Source organism: Schistocerca serialis, chromosome 1 (genome assembly GCF_023864345.2).
Source record: "Schistocerca serialis cubense isolate TAMUIC-IGC-003099 chromosome 1, iqSchSeri2.2, whole genome shotgun sequence".
Taxonomy (NCBI): Eukaryota; Metazoa; Arthropoda; class Insecta; order Orthoptera; family Acrididae; genus Schistocerca; species Schistocerca serialis.
In genome coordinates, this window is record NC_064638.1 from 885,359,900 (window position 1) to 885,373,485 (window position 13,586).

At 36.7% G+C, this 13,586-nt stretch overlaps 1 protein-coding gene across 1 annotated transcript in view; it reads left to right on the plus strand.

The window, feature by feature from the left end:
* The window catches only part of LOC126411125 (mRNA export factor Gle1), a 125,016-nt gene that overhangs the window by 91,538 nt on the left and 19,892 nt on the right, over positions 1 to 13,586 (plus strand). The window lies entirely within an intron of this gene.

Below are 13,586 nucleotides of genomic sequence, written 5' to 3' on the forward strand. Positions count from 1 at the left end.
CAGTCTTAAAGTGCTGTAACCTGAGGAAATTCAAGAAGAAAAATTTCTTGTTATGTGTTTGAATGCCTACATGCTGAATGTGGCAATTGATCTATGCATATTCTATCAACACTTACTCCAGTTCAATTGTCTGGTCCATGACTGTGATGTGTTGCTGAAGGTGTGCGTGGTAGCTACTCAGAGTATATAAAATAATTTCACACACCAAAAAAGCTCCATGTTGTATGTTATTGCACTTGGAACTGCTGCCAAACCTTGTGTTGTCATGAGAGCATGTCCTAATGAGAGGGGGTACATCAATTAAAGATATTGATTTTTATAATGGACATTTTTAAGCCTTGAAATCTCTATCTCTGAGTAAGTCTTCAGTTTCAGCATGAGAGGCACCCCCCTTGAACCCAAAATTGAAACTGCTGTGGTATACATCCATAGCAACTTTAGCTACCTAGACAGCATCATTAAAGAATTAATCTGTTGGGTTAGCTTAGCAGAAATCATTAAAAATTGTTAAGAAAATCAAATGAAGACTGGCTTACATAAGAGGTGATACTGGTCACAGGGTAGTGAGTGTCTTTGACATTGTTTCATCAAGAAATTCAGACTACTTGGCTTTCGCTGCTATTTGCAATGTCCTCAGTTGGGCAGAACAAGACACTCAAGTGGATATCCCTCCATGAATATTTAATCACCTAAAATTTGCAACATCATTGTAGTATAATATTGAGAGATCAGTTTCCTCCTGCAAAAACATTCTTTCTGTTCAGCAATACCCTATGACTGTAGAGACTTGGGAGAAGTGTCTGGTTGCTCCTTGTACTTCAAAATGAGTGGTGAGGTAGGCTATAGTAATTGTGCCCATCCAGTTTTCAGTGGAATTGTCTTGGAATTTAAGGGACTGTCCAAGATCCCGGGTAAATGGGCTTGGCACACACTTTCATCCCACCTTGTGCCAAATTTAGGAATCGAGCAAAAGAATGTGTGAATTTTCTCCCTCAATCACTGTATGTGATTCAAAATACACATTTGCCTTTAAAATTATGGATTATTGGGTAGTTAAGGTGCCACTTGTTTCATTTCCAGTTTGACCATATTAGAATTAGAAAGGATCAGCATTCCGAAAAGATGTTTCATTCTTCCTCTAATGTCTGAGACATTTCATCTGTTTCAAAAAAGAAAGTTAAAATGTCTTATTGCTTTCAACAAAGACTGGTTAAAAAAAAAACACTTTTTGGTTTATGAGAAAAAAGACTTCACAGCAAAGTGTGTGATTTGATAAAATTTTAAGGAAGAAAAGCTGCAGTGGATCATCGGAAGACATAGAAACAGATTCTGGCACAGCAACAGTGTTTTAAAAATAAAAGAATTAGAACTTTTATTGTGAAGAAATGTACATCTGAAGAAGATGGCAGGTTGCTTCTGTTTATCACAGTGTAAAACGTGCTTCAGCTACAAATCATTGGACTGCCAAATGAAACTGAATTATTCCTTGTTTCTAGACAGTAATATCGCATCTAAAATTTTGTGTGGAAGAACTAAGAAATGGCTCATACAGTTGAGATGCAGACATAGACGAGCTTCATAAAGCCTTTTATTTTTCTGTGTTCTTGGATGCTTCAAACCAAGAAAGGATTGCTTGAACTTTATAGAGACTCCTGTGAGACCCACAAAGACATTACACTTGCACTAAATACCATTACAGAACAGAATCTGATGGTTTTCATTTGAATCAATACATCACTGACAATGCTCCAGTGAACTTGCGAAAAACAACTCAGTTTCTGTCTTGCTGAAAAACAAGAATCCACCCATTTTGAGAGCTGATTGCTATGCCATAAATAACACAGTAAAACATCATCTTAAAACATTTAATTGTGATGTAGAAGCATTAGTTCTCAAAATCTGCAGTGAATTTGGTTCCTCTGCGCCAAATGTTAGGTCACTGAGAGAATTTTCACAATTTACAGAGACAAAGTTTAAGGAAATATTACAAACTTCCATACACTGTGGCTCTCACTACTTCCTGCAATTGACAGAATTATGCACTGCTGGCCTGCCATCAAGTCATGATTTATTTCAAAGAACAAGGAAGGCTGTTAAAGATTGATTTGACAGTGTGATTGCTATCTATGTTTTCTGCAGTATATTTTGCTCCTGTTTGAAACTGCTGGTAAAAAAACAGCAAAACTTCTCAGATACTTCTGTTGAGCTGGACAGAATAATAAGGGACCTTAAGAGCAAGATAGAGAGCAGTAAATAAGATAAATTCCTAGGAAAGAAAGTTCATGAAGTTCTGCAAGAAATGCCAAAATCACAGTTGTTGAGTTTAGAAAATGATGCAGTGTTTGTTGTCACATTGCATCGATTAGTTATTCAAAAACTGTGATTATTCTTAGAACAACCTGTTCAATCGGCTTACAAGTTTTTCACGTAAAGAACAATGTCATTATGTTTTAAAGGGTACCAACAAATTGAATCTAAACCTGGATGAAGACCAGTTGTACAGTGAATTCTGTGATTTTTGGAATGCATATGAATTCCCAGTTGTGTAGGCTTATATCATACATATTTTCAGTTCCTGCCGGTAGCTCATTTGATGACTCAGTCTTTAGTATGATGAGAACAAGTGTTCAGAAGAAAGAAATGCAATTTGCATTGCTTTAGCAAAAAGAGAACTTCAAATAAAGGTGAACTGTTCTGAAAGTTGTGGTGAATTCTTGAATTTGATGAAATAGAGGGGAGATACTTTAGGACTACTGAAAGCAGCAAAGAACAACACAAAATCTGTATTCAAAAATATAAACCAGTGATCATGCTTCTCTCTCTCTCTCTCTCTCTCTCTCTCTCTCTCTCTCTGTATCTTAACTTTGAATTGAACTCATTATATTGCTTGTAAATTTTCATTTAAAAATTCATTTCATGCTTGAATGTCAAGTCCATTCATTAAAAATGAGAATGAAAAGAATAATACATTTTTTTTCATTTTTGGCATTAACACAGCATTAAAATTAAATTTTGATATGTTTAGAAATTACAGATGCAACAAATTTGTTATTTTACTTATAGTATTTGCAGTAAACTATTAGCTTTTTCTTCATTACACATGATCAAGTAGTTATTCAGCCCAGGGCTCCCTAGTAGGACGCCTTAGCAATTTCAGTGAAGATTGACATTTTAAGTAAACATTAATTACTAAAAATAGTTTTCTTTCGTAAGCACAGTATAGACATTCAAAATACAAAATTAAGTAAGGTAAAATCTACCTTAATTTTTTTTATTGTGTCAGGTACATTTAAATGCTTATTAATATAATGTAGTAGGCTATAGTGTAAATCAGAAGGTGATTTCAGTTGAAATTACTGTCTTAGGTTTAACATTTAATAAAATATATTCATCTACACTCTGAAACCCAGTGTGCGATGCTTGACGGAGGGTACCCTGTACCACTACTAGTTGTTTTCTTTCCTGTTCCACTTGCAGATAGAGCAAGGGAAAATGACGGTCTATTCACCTCTGCATGAGCCCCAGTTTCTTGTATCTTATCATTTGTGACCAATATACAAAATGTATGTTGGTGGCAGTAGCATCTTTCTGCAGTCAGCTTCAAATGGCAGTTCTCTAAATTTTCTTAATAGTGTTCCTCGAAAAGAACATCACCTTTGCTTCAGAAATTCCCATTTGAGTTCCTGAAGCATCTCCATAAAACTAGTGTGTTGAGCAAACTTACTAGTAAGAAATCTAATAGCAATCTGTCTCTGAATTACCTTAATGTCCTCCTTAAATCTATGCTGGTGCAGATCCCAAACATTTGAGCAGTACTCAAGAATATGTCACACCAGTGGTCCTATCTGTGGTCGCCTTTACAGACAAACCACACTTTCCTAAAATTTCCCCAATAAACTGAAGTCAACCATTTGCCTTCCGTACCACAATCCTCACATGCTCGTTCCATTTCATGTCGCTTCACAACATTATGCCCATATATTTAAATGACATGCCTGTCAAGCAGGACTCTACTAATGCTGTATCCGAACATTACAGGTTTGTTTTTCCTACTCTTCTGCATTAATTTACATTTTTTTCTACATTTAGAACCAGCTGCCATTCATCACAGCAACTAGAAGTTTTGTCCAAGTCATCTTGTATCAAACAACCACAGACTGCTAGCCATCCTGTGTGCCTGATCATTTTTGTGTATAGAAAATAACAGTATCCTATCACACTTGCCTGGGCTACTCCTGGTGATACAGTTGTCTCAGATGAACACTCACCGTCAAGGACAGTATACTGTGTTCTATTACTTAAGAAGTCTTCAAGCCATTCATATATCTGGGAACCTATTCCATGTGCTTGTACCTTCATTAACAGTCTGCAACGGGGTACCATGTCAGATGCTTCTCAGAAGTCAAGAAATATGGAATGTGCTTGTTGCCCTTCATCCATAGTTTACGTTTGAATGGAATTGAATTTCAGTTGATCCTGTAGGATAACATGGTGTACAGTGAACGTACATATAATATAGGACATGTCAAAAATAAAAACCTTCATTATCATATACTTCCTAACTATTCTAACATCCAGAATGAGATTTTCACTCTGCAGCAGAGTGTGCGCTGATATGAAACTTCCTGACAGATTAAAACTGTGTGCCTCACCGAGACTCGAACTCGGGACCTTTGCCTTTCGCGGGCAAGTAGAGCACTTGCCCATGAAAGGCAAAGGTCCCGAGTTTGAGTCTCGGTCCGGCACACAGTTTTAATCTGCCAGGAAGTTTTATTCTAATAATAATTAACAATATTTACAAATTTAATGTGTGCTGTACTCATAAACACTGTAAAATTCCTTTTCCACCAGATAGTCTTTTAGGTTCTTTGAAAACTTAGTGCCATGCACATTGTCACACAGTTTTTTAGGCAGACTTCTTAGTAATTTGATACCTGAGTACTGGGGTCCTTTTTCTGGAATGCTTGAGTTTCCCCATGCTACCGCTCCGTACTGCATGTATGGTTCAAAGAGTCCATGGTATACTGTGCACAGAAGCTGTTTGTGTGCATATTGTTCTAACTGCCTCATTATAAATATGTCAGAGCTGAATTTCTTGCAGACAGAATTAATATGTTGTTTCCATTTCAACTTGTTGTCCACAGTAATATCTAAGAATCTAGTGGATTCTACTTCGTCTAATCTCGTTTCATCCACCTCTAAACCCATGTGCACAGCCTTCTCTTTATTTCTGAACACTGCATACGTAGTCTTTTTTAGGTTTATAACAAATCCATTTTCCAGGAACCATTGAGCTGTGGTGTTTGCAGATATGTATGCTCTTCTCTCAAACAGTGCCACAGTTTGTTCATTGTTCAGTACTGTCACATCATCTCCATACAATATTTTCTTCTCTTTCTCTTCAACACCTGTATCATTAACAAACAGATTAAAAAGCAATGGCCCTGTTACTGATCCTTGCGGCACTCTATATTTGATGGTTTTGGTTTCTGATTGGTATGCATCCCATAGGTGGAAGCTTTTCCCTTTCAAGGAAATTTATTGTATTCGAGCTGAGAATATGTTCAGGAATTCTGCATCAAACTGATGTTAACATACTTTTGCGGATCCATACTTTTACCTTTCTTATATACAGGAGTCACCTTCATTTTTTTCCAGTTTCTCGGGACTTAACACTGGGAGAGAGATTCATGATAAATGCAAGCTACATAAGGGGCCAATGCCATAGAGTACTCTTTGTAAAACTCAATTGGAATTCCATCCAGACCTGGCGGCTTATTTGTTTCTCTATGCCAGGGATGCTTACTACTATGTTGTCCATATGGGACTCTGTGCAGTTGTCAAATGACAGTATGTTTGTATGATTCTTCTGCTTGAATGATTTGTCAAATGCAGAATTTGAAACTTTGACTTTCGTTTTGCTATCTTTGACTGCCACTCCAAATTGGTCAGTGATTTACTTACATATTTTACTCATAAATATGAACATATTTTGCCTGTTGATGGAACTTAAAAATCCACACCCTGCTGATGACCACTCTCCAAGCCTTCAAGGTTACCATGCCTTCTGTCAGAACTATACTGGCCATGAGAGAACATCTTTTGGGGTCTCTATTTTGGTTCACATACATGTCGTCAGTGAGTGAATTACCCTCTGCAGCATATTGGAAACAATAGCACTGCAAGTGTGAACAAAAACAACAATGATCATCTTTTGCATCATTTATTTACCCTGGCAAGCAACTTCCATACCAAGGTGTGACCACCTCAGTTCGACATCTGTCCTGTACATTTCTCCTGTTTGGAGATTTCAGTGCACATCACACCCTGTGGGGGAGTACCACACCATATGGCAGGAGCTTGCAGATTGATTGACTTCTTTTTAAATCCCGATCTGAGTTTTCTCATTAACAATACCCCTAGCCACTTTAGTTGTCTACCGTGGCGCACCTGTTCGGCTGTTGACCTCGTTATCTCTTCACCAGACTTCGTGACTGTCATGCAATGGTTGCTGTACATGATCTTTATGGCAGTGACCATTTTCCAATGATCCTGTCACTTCCTTATCTCCAACTGAGAGACCATTTGTCACAATTGGCTCTCTGAAACAGTAGCTGGCAGTTGTATGTGTCTTCCATCACCTTCATTCCCTCTTCTGTCAGATTACATCACTGAAGTGGTTGGAGACAAATATGATATGGTCATCTAAATCACTGGAACAGGTATCCCCCTCTCTAAGACCTCCTTCCACCAGTGGATAATACCATGGTGGAGCAAAGACCATTGTAACAGCTATTCGGGAACACCAAAGGACCCTGCAATGTCTCCAGTGACATCCATTTGAGACTGCCCACGTAACTTTTAAGAGGCTCCAGGCAAAGCCTCACTACCTAACTAAAATGCAGTTGGAAGGAATGCTTACATCTTCTCCTTGGTCATTTATGCCTCTCCATCCCAGGTGATGATGTTGGAGGGAGTGTGATGGGTAAAAATTATAGAGGGAAACCAGGAGATGAATACAGAAATATTCTTAAAAAAAAGGAAAAAAATTCTAAAAGGAATAAATAAATTGAAGAGTTACCATTGACTGCACTGCTAAAACAGTGAGAGATGGAACATTCCAAATCTCTTAGAATATAACCAACAAGCAAGTCGAAAATCTTAAATTTGTATCAGCTTTATCGATAGCAGTTGACGAGTCTCATGACATAAATGATATGACCTGAGTCTCACTTTTTATACACTATTTTTCATTACACATCCAAAGAAATATTAGGATTGTTACCACTCATAGGTCAACAATGTGGAAAGGCTATTGCAGTTGCTGTAATTGAGTGCACTGAAAAACATAATACGCTACTCGACAAAACTGTCTCATTTTCAACTGATGGGGTGGAAAGTATGATTGGCCTAAGAAACGGGTTTGTTGCTGTTTTGAAAGAAAAAATTAGTCTCAGGATACTTACTTACCATTGCATCATTCTTTAAGAAGTCCATTGTGTGTAGACATTCCCAGAAGAAACTTGCAAAGTTATGGAACATGTGATTAACATTATGAACTCCATTATAGCTAAAACTCTGTCATCAGCAATGTAAAGAATTTTTAGTTGAAATGGAGAGCGAATACACACATTTTCAGCTGCATAACGAGGAATGGTGGTTATCAAGAGGAAACATTCTGAAACGTTTTACTTCCTTATTAACAGAAAATAAAGCATTTCTCCCTGAGAAAGGTGTCTAGAACTAACAAACGCTCAATGGATCCAAAAGTTTTATTTCATGGTAAACATTACATATCATCTAAATCAGTTTAATTGTAAACTACAGAGGAAAGTAAACAGTTTGTTAGAAAAATTATTTAATTCAGAAACAATTTTTTTCCTCAAGTTTTTGAAAGAGAACATTGTCAAGAAAATAATCGGATATTGAAATCTGCAATTTCAAAACAACACTTTTATTAAATATAAGGGGAGCCCTTCTCAACTGGTTTCAGGACTTACGAAACAGTAAAACGATGTTAGCCTTTGTTAAAAATGTCTTAGTGCTACTGTAAAAGAATCACATTTTTCTTCCTTTAAGACCGACATTATTGACTTTGAGGTGCTATTGCTGCATTAAAAAAAAAAAAAAAAAAAAAAATCTGGTGCTCAAAATTTGAACATTGTGCTGAGATAGAATTATTGGAGAAAAAGAAATGTGAATTTAGTCCACATCACAAGTGGTCTGCTTTGAAAGATTTAGTATTCCAAATTCATATAATCAGCTGGAACAACTATTGTTTGCTGTTTTTTCCTTTTTCAGGTTTACATATTAATGTGAACAATCATTTTCAAGAATGAACCTTATCGAATGTAAATTGGGATGTCTTTTTATTGATATGAACTTGGAATCGTAGCTAAAACTAGCAAGAATAAGACAGAGAGAGAGAGAGAGAGAGAGAGAGAGAGAGAGAGAGAGAGAGAGAGACAAGGCCATTGTTCACATTTGTGTTTGTCAGTCATTGCCACGATTTAATTTTATGATTACCTTACAATTTAATTTTAATCACAGATAATATTGTTGCTAAGTATATCAAGTTTCGATGTACCTACAGCTTAACTAAGACTCGAAAAGTTTATTAAGTTAGCTTTGTGGAGTGGAAGAAGATGTAGTATAAAGTACTGAGAAAGTTATGTTGAGATGGTTTGGTCACACAGAGAGGATGAACGAAGGGATGTCGGTGAAACAAGTATGCAAGATGAGTGTGGGTGGCAGTGTTGGAACATACCTCAGTCAGATTGCATTATTATCAAAGGGCAGCTTCGCAGTACCTTAATTAATTTATTAATAGTATACATATCTACATAGAGTATAAAGTGTGTTATTGAACCATTTAACTCTCAAAAGAATTTTCAGTTGTTGGACTGTTGGTATTTAACTCTTTTGACTAATGTGTTTGCTGACCACTGCACTAGGCCATCAATCATAAATTCATTGTGTAATAGCACTGTATGTTTCATGTTTACATTTCTATTATGAAAGCACACATTTAATGCATTCACACCATGAAACATAACAAATAAAGAAAAAAGATTTTTATTTTTTAATCTACAGGCAACGGTTCCTGTATACTGTAGTTATAAGAGATTGGGTCATATACAAGTTGAGAAAACTATGCTCGTACAACACAATTCTGGTTTCAATTAATTTTTATTTGTGCTAATTTGTTAAGATCTGTCTTAACAGCCAAAAGGCATGGATGTACTAGTTACCAGGTAGATACAGAAAATCCAACAAAGAGTGACACATTTTGTCGTGGGATTGTATAGTCCACATGAGAGTGTTGGAGATGTTCAACGAGCTCCAGTGACAGATGCTGTAAGAGAGGTATTGTACATTATGAGGAAGGCTTTGCTGTTGACATTTCAAGAGGGTACTTTCTGGGAAGAGTTGGACAACATATTATTTCCTTCCACATACATCTTGCAAAATGACAACAATGAGAAAAATTCAAAAGTGAGAGCTATTACAGCAGCTCACCAACAATCATTTTTCCCACATGCTATTCACAAATAGAACAAGGGAGGGAGGATCAGTTAGTGGTACCAGAAGTACCTTCTGCCACACACCGTCAGATGGCTTATGGAGTGTTGATGTAGATATTCTTGCAGCAATATTTTTGTTGTTTTGTCATTCCACTTCTTATACCTATTACTGGGTCTGGAGTAGAGTTAAATTGTATTGTATTGTATTGTATTTATTTATTTATCCTGTGGATCACATATTGTACAAAGTACACATGATATAGGACAAGTCATTTTTCTTAACAAATATGTAGTTTGGAGAAAAAAATAGGCAATGGACTACCATTTAAAAAAATGTACACAAAATTGTTCATTGAAGAATATAGTAACTTCACATACAGAGAATACAAACAATTTACATGGGGAACTAAGAAACATGTAGGCAATGTAGTGCTACTTTAAATTTACACAAATAATCACTGAGATTACAGAATAGTGAAAATGTCAACTGGAAGCACAACAGAGGCACAATGTCATTTAAAAACTACATTAAACATGAAATTAACATTGAGATTTCACAGACAATTAAGTTTTAATACTAATAGAATGTGTACTTGTACATTCAAAAAGCGAGTTAAAAAATTTTGGGAAGTGAAACTGAAACATAGTTGTGTATAGTAGAAATTAGGTTATTATTTTGCCTACAGAATGTTTTACTCTAATCACAGTATTTCACAAAGGAACTTTATAATTTTTCATTTCCAGGAATTCTTGTACTGAATAGAAACAGTGCTTTGTCAGAAATGCCTTTAGTTTATTTTTAAATATTGGATCTGGAGCAGTTTTTATTTGTTCTGGAATTTTATTGTGTAATACGACACCCAGATGAGTTATATATTTTTGGTATGATGATGTCCTTGAAAAAATTTGATGGATATTAGATTGCCCTCTGGTATAATGAGTATGTATATCATTGTTTTGGATTAATTTGCCTGTTCTTGAGAGGTATTCCCTGGTGAATAGGATTGTTTCTTGAATGAATAGGGATGGGATGCTTAGAACATTAAGTTTTATAAATTGACATTTACAGGATTCCAGCTTTTTGAGGCCACAGATTATCCTCAGTGCTCTTTTTTTGTAGTTTAAATATATTTGTGCTGTGAGTTGAATTTCCTCAAAAGATGATTCCATAGCGGAGCAATGAGTGGAACTGCGCATGATATGCTTGCATTAGTGTGGATTTACTTGTAGTAGATTTTAGTATTCTTAGTCCATAGCACAATGATGAGAGTTTCTTTGATAAGTTGTTTATATGTCTGTCCCATTTTAAATTTTGTTGGACCCATAGACCCAAAAATTTTGTTGCATTTACATTTTCAATTTTATCATTATTTAACTTTACTTGGATAGTTTTTTGATTGGATGTGGGAATTAGATGGAAGTTGATACATACAGTTTTCCCACTATTAACAATTAGGCCATTTATGTTAAACCAATCAGAAAGTTTTTTCGTAGAGTTATCAGATATTGTCTGAAGGGATTCAGGGCTAGATCCAGTCAACACTATGCTTGTATCATCAGCAAACAGGTTAGTTTTTTGTGGGCTCATACGTTCAACAAGATCATGTATGTAAATGAAGAAAAGTAATGGCCCTAGAACAGAACCCTGGGGAACACCATATCTTATTGATCTTTCCTCCGAGAGGAAAACTGTGTTATTTATTTTATTCTGTACATTAATATCGTATTGAAGTGATACCTTCTGTCTGCGGTTTTGTAGGTAAGAGCATAGCCAGTTGTGAGCCACACCTCTTATACCTCTTCTTTCCAAATTAGCAAGCAGTATTTTATGATCTAGTACGTCAAAGGCTTTAGAGAGATCTAAGAAGATACCTGCAGCTATATTATGTTGGTCAATTGATTTCAGTATGTGGTCCAACAGTTCAAAAATTGCTGTCTGGGTGGATAAAGATTTACTAAAACCATGTTGTTGAATGCTGATTGGTGCGTGGTTTTTTATGAAATTTATAAGACTGTCATAAAGTTTTTCCAGGATTTTTGAAAATATGCTTAATATGGATAATACCTGTAGATTAAAACTGAAGAAACTGCAAAAAGGCGGGAATTTAAGGAGATGGGACCTGGATAAACTAAAAGAACCAGAGGTTGTACAGAGATTCAGGGAGAGCATAAGGGAGCAATGGACAGGAATGGGGGAAATAAATACAGTAGAAGAAGAATGGGTAGCTTTGAGGGATGAAGTAGTGAAGGCAGCAGAGGATCAAGTAGGTAAAAAGACGAGGGCTAGTAGAAATCCTTGGGTAACAGAAGAAATACTGAATTTAATTGATGAAAGGAGAAAATATAAAAATGCAGTAAGTGAAACAGGCAAAAAGGAATACAAACGTCTCAAAAATGCGATCGACAGGAAGTGCAAAATGGCTAAGCAGGGATGGCTAGAGGACAAATGTAAGGATGTAGAGGCCTATCTCACTAGGGGTAAGATAGATACCGCCTACAGGAAAATTAAAGAGACCTTTGGAGATAAGAGAACCACTTGTATGAATATCAAGAGCTCAGATGGAAACCCAGTTCTAAGCAAAGAAGGGAAAGCAGAAAGGTGGAAGGAGTATATAGAGGGTCTATACAAGGGCGATGTACTTGAGGACAATATTATGGAAATGGAAGAGGATGTAGATGAAGATGAAATGGGAGATACGATACTGCGTGAAGAGTTTGACAGAGCACTGAAAGACCTGAGTCGAAACAAGGCCCCCGGAGTAGACAATATTCCATTGGAACTACTGACGGCTGTGGGAGAGCCAGTCCTGACGAAACTCTACCATCTGGTGAGCAAGATGTATGAGACAGGCGAAATACCCTCAGACTTCAAGAAGAATATAATAATTCCAATCCCAAAGAAAGCAGGTGTTGACAGATGTGAAAATTACCGAACTATCAGCTTAATAAGTCACAGCTGCAAAATACTAACGCGAATTCTTTACAGACGAATGGAAAAACTAGTAGACGCCAACCTCGGGGAAGATCAGTTTGGATTCCGTAGAAACACTGGAACACGTGAGGCAATACTGACCTTACGACTTATCTTAGAAGAAAGATTAAGGAAAGGCAAACCTACGTTTCTAGCATTTGTAGACTTAGAGAAAGCTTTTGACAATGTTGACTGGAATACTCTCTTTCAAATTCTAAAGGTGGCAGGGGTAAAATATAGGGAGCGAAAGGCTATTTACAATTTGTACAGAAACCAGATGGCAGTTATAAGAGTCGAGGGACATGAAAGGGAAGCAGTGGTTGGGAAGGGAGTAAGACAGGGTTGTAGCCTGTCCCCGATGTTGTTCAATCTGTATATTGAGCAAGCAGTAAAGGAAACAAAAGAAAAATTCGGAGTAGGTATTAAAATTCATGGAGAAGAAATAAAAACTTGGAGGTTCGCCGATGACATTGTAATTCTGTCAGAGACAGCAAAGGACTTGGAAGAGCAGTTGAATGGAATGGACAGTGTCTTGAAAGGAGGATATAAGATGAACATCAACAAAAGCAAAACAAGGATAATGGAATGTAGTCTAATGAAGTCGGGTGATGCTGAGGGAATTAGATTAGGAAATGAGGCACTTAAAGTAGTAAAGGAGTTTTGCTATTTGGGGAGCAAAATAACTGATGATGGTCGAAGTAGAGAGGAAATAAAATGTAGGCTGGCAATGGCAAGGAAAGCGTTTCTGAAGAAGAGAAATTTGTTAACATCCAGTATTGATTTAGGTGTCAGGAAGTCATTTCTGAAAGTATTCGTATGGAGTGTTGCCATGTATGGAAGTGAAACATGGACGATAAATAGTTTGGACAAGAAGAGAATAGAAGCTTTCGAAATGTGGTGCTACAGAAGAATGCTGAAGATTACATGGGTAGATCACATAACTAATGAGGAAGTATTGAATAGGATTGGGGAGAAGAGAAGTTTGTGGCACAACTTGACCAGAAGAAGGGATCGGTTGGTAGGACATGTTCTGAGGCATCAAGGGATCACCAATTTAGTATTGGAGGGCAGCGTGGAGGGTAAAAATCGTA